The sequence below is a fragment of the Ananas comosus genome, linkage group 23 (genome assembly GCF_001540865.1).
Source record: "Ananas comosus cultivar F153 linkage group 23, ASM154086v1, whole genome shotgun sequence".
Classification (NCBI taxonomy): domain Eukaryota; kingdom Viridiplantae; phylum Streptophyta; class Magnoliopsida; order Poales; family Bromeliaceae; genus Ananas; species Ananas comosus.
The window spans coordinates 3,438,154-3,442,692 of NC_033643.1; positions in this window are offsets into that span (position 1 = coordinate 3,438,154).

Consider the following 4,539-nt stretch of genomic DNA (forward strand, 5'->3'; position numbering starts at 1 on the left):
TTCCTTTTGTATTCGATCCAAATGGTACCTGAAGGTTTTGCCTCTCAAGCACTTTGTCTTCTCAAGAATGTTCTCTCTTTTTTGTAAATTAGTCCTGTCGCGCGACACACGGATTAGATTCGATTGGTATTTGTGAAATTTTTACATAAGAAAAGGCTTGTCTCTTATGTATGAACAGGTTTAAAGAGACAACTACGACTTCAGAACAGGGGACCGAATCGGATTCGGAATCAGTTAGATCATCAGAAAAGACATAAAGAGAGAGAATACTCGAACAAATAAAATCCAAATTTGCTGATTTGTGGTTTCAGGAGATTTCTGGCTTGCGAATCTGCTTCAATATTATGCCAATATATAACTCCAAATTCTATAAATTACTAGCAAAATATACGTGCATGTAAGATATTTGAAAAAATATATATATATATATATATATATATATAGAGTAGGGCTGCTGTGCTCTCAGGAGCACGGAGGCCTCCGTGCTCCTGAGCCATTTTCGATGATGGAGTTTTCGAATTGACGATCGGCTCCGTTAAACTTGATCTAGCATATTTAAAGTTTCTAGAAAATAATTTTTGCGATTTTTCGATATCATTTACCTAGTGATCGAAAGGATTCAAAATCCATAATTTTTAATGGTTGATATCTGCCGTTTTCAAGTTTAACGGTGTAGAAGTATTCAAATCAGATGAAATTTTGATAGAAAATTCTTTATACTATCTACAACAAGATCTATATTTCTGATCGAAAATTTTAGTGCTATATCACCACTTTTTATAGGATTTTTATTTTCAGCCGTTAAAAATTATTGATTTTGAATCCTTTCGATTGCTAGGTAAATGATATCGAAAAATCGCAAAAATTATTTTCTAGAAACTTTAAATACGCTAGATCAAGTTTAACGGAGCCGATCGTCGATTCGAAAACTCCATCATCGAAAATGGCTCAGGAGCACGGAGGCCTCCGTGCTCCTGAGAGCACAGCAGCCCTGCTCTCTCTATATATATATATATATATATATATATATATATATGAACTAGACTGGAATACTATCAATAGCACTAAGTTATTAGTGCTATTAGTTTTTTAGTCCTTGGATTGAGAAATGTGCGGTTATGATGATGTCGGCGCCCTAGGGTTGAATGGATGATTGGTTGAATAGTATAATCTAACGGATAAAAATAATCAAAGGGGTTAATCTAATGGCAGAAAATTTGATAGCACCAAATGCTTGGTGCTATCGATAGCATAGCAGCAGGACTTATATATATACTAGGGCTACTATACTCTTATAAGTATAAACCCCTTTATAATTTAATTTAACTGGTGAAAATGATCTATAGTTCTACACTCATAAAAGAGTATAGTAATTGAAATAATTCATATCGGACGTGATGTTTATATAATCAACAATTTCTAAAAAGATCGTTACCGGATGTTCCTAATTTTTAAAACACTATTATAGTTGTATAAAAATAGTTAAAAAGTTTTTGTTCTAAGCTGGGTGAAGGGAGAAGATTTTTATTTTTTTTTAAAAAAATGTTGCAAGGAGATAATGTTATTTTCTATTTAAAAATAGAACAAATGGAGGTTCTCAAAAAACAGAAAAGAATTTTCATCCATTACTGAAAAGATGGACAGCATATTTAATTTTTTATTTAGTTTAAAAAATTAAATAAATTGGAGGGATATATTTATTTAATACATATTTTTAATAGATTGATTAAAATGATTGGATATAATCTAATATATGACAGGTGAAATATATATCAATTTACATACTAAAATTGATCCAAGCAATATTTAGTATTTAATATCAAACAATATCCAAGAAATTATTAATCAATAAAATCTTCTTTATGAATTAACCCCCTAAATTTTCCTCCTCTTTTTTTTTTTGATTGAGACACGCCAACTATTAATTTTAGCCAAATAAATAAAAGCTAAACCAAAATTTTTAAATCCTAAATACAAAATTCCAAAAAATAGATTAACAAATTACTCTATTGTGGATAAAAATGTATTAAATAACTAACTAAAAAAATGTTGGAAAGATATTGATTAAAAAATAAATTAATAAAAGTTGGGGAATCAATTTGAAAATTGTCTACAATTGACAAGATTTCTTCATATCTTTCCCTTCCCAGTTCTCTCTCTGCACCATCATATCATGCAACTAATTATGAAAAGCGTGAGGCGTAATTAGGGGTGTAAACGAGCTGAACACGAGCGAGCTGCGAGCCAAACACGAGCAAGCTACGAGCCGAACATGAGCTGGCTCATTAAAGTATCGAGCCGAAAAATTCAGCTCGTGTTCACCTCGTTAATAAACGAGCCGAACACAAACTGGCTCATGAGCTGGCCAACGAACAATAAATTTAAAAAAAATTAGATTGAATATACAAAAAAAATAAATTTATAAAATTTTATCCATTAGACTTTGATCTAATACTTGAAACTTTACATATAAATGAATTTTCTTATAATTAAGCTAGCATTTATATTTTTATTTTGCTAAAAATTAAATAATAAAAATATATATTATATATAATTATTTATTTATATATAAAAATATAAATTAAATAAATTATATAAATATAAAATATATGTATTCGAGCTGTTATCGAGCCGAACACGAGCGAGCTAACGCCCACTCGTGTTCGGCTCGTTTATTAAACGAGCCGAAAAATTCAGCTCGTATTCGGCTGTTCACATAAACGAGCAATCCGATCTCGAGCTCAGTTCGAGCCGAACACGAGCTGGCTCGCGAACAGCGAGCTGGATTGCCACCCCTAGGCGTAATAGTTATAAAATTATATTTGCTTTATAAAAAAATATAATAAAAGATAAAAAGAGTAATTTAATCTAGAAAATGACAGATAATTTATTTCATTCGTTGGATAAGATCAGACGATTTAAAATTATTATAAGATACTACTATCTAAAACTAATGATAATATCTAATAAGATATTTACTAGAAAACGAAAAGTTGGATATCGTTAGTAGGTAATTAAAAATTTTTGAAAAAAAATTAAGACCAAACTCCCGCTTTTACAAGTACTATAGATAAGCTTTGAAACATGACAGAGCGTTACATAGGGATTATGCTGCTGCTAACATCAGATATCTAGAACAAGAAAATAAACAGGAACATTAATAACGGCGCGACCATATTCGTAGATTCTAATTAAAAAGACAACAGTAATTTGGACACCCCCAATAACCTCATGCAAGATTCCATTCTGCAGGTAGTTATGGACCATGGTTCACTTGTTGAAAGACTTCTTCTCCTCCTCTTCGTTGAAAGACTTCTTCTTGTTATTTATGTAGCGAATTATCGTATCGTTCGATAGCTGCTTCTCTAATTTCTTATCATTCTGATCTTGTTTCGTACCAGGAGAGACGCTCACTATCACAGGTCCATGTCGTTGGACCGGAACGTAGACTCCGTTCTTCTCGTCCTCCTCCCACGCTCGACCGTCAGTTGTGCCTGCAATGGCGGTACGTGGAATCTCTCGACTAGTGTGTTCGTCATGGCGCGCCATCAAAAGTTTGATCACGAAGGTGACAATTCTCGAACATATGCCGTGAGACCCCCTCTTCGAAGTGTCGTGGCTTCGCTGCATGCCTTGCGCCGCGGAGGAGGGAATGCCTGCTTGGTTGATGAGAGAGTTGAAGATTTATATAGCAGGATTTGTAACAGGAGGAGACTTCTTAAGTCTTTGGTAGATTCTTGGCGTGAAGATGCAGCAGAAAAGATTTAACAAAAGGAAAAGAGAGAGGTAGGAAGAGAGGTCCTCCTAGATGAAGGTATCCATTCCTTTCTTGCTTATATGAAAACAATCACATGAGATTCCACCTACCTATAGAATTCATATTACAAGTGATTAATCAATTAACTAACTTAGTGGAAACACAAGCTAACAAAAAGCAGTTTGCAATTATAGACCAGAGCTTAATGACCCCAGAAAGAGTGTACCTAAATTCCACTCGCATTATTTGCAAGCACTGCAGTCATCTGATTGATGTGATTGGACACTTTCTTCCCCTCGTGAATCGCGCTCGGATATCACTGAGAAAAGCCACCACCTTAAACACACTTTCACATGTTATGCCCTGGAAAGAATAATGCAAAGTGACCTACCAATGATATAGCCTCATTTTTAATAATCTTTCACCATAGAGAGAGAGAGAGAGAGAGAGAGATAAAAGCCTTTGATACCCTCACCAACCCTATATCTCAAACAGTTACACTTTTACAGAGATGGGGAACCTGGGGTAAGTAAATATATAGTATTTAAACTCCTATTTTACAGTGGCAAAAGTTATAGTTACACTGCAACTACATTCACAACATCACAAAGTTTCCCTTATTATATATATATATATAATTAACATATCAATGCGTGGCACAACATTATTCGCTAAAAAGCACAAGAAGATAAATACAACCACAGCTTGAGAAATGAAGTGCTTTCAATAGAAACTGAAAGATAAGCTGCTACATCCTGTAACTGCGGATTTGGTAAGGTTTA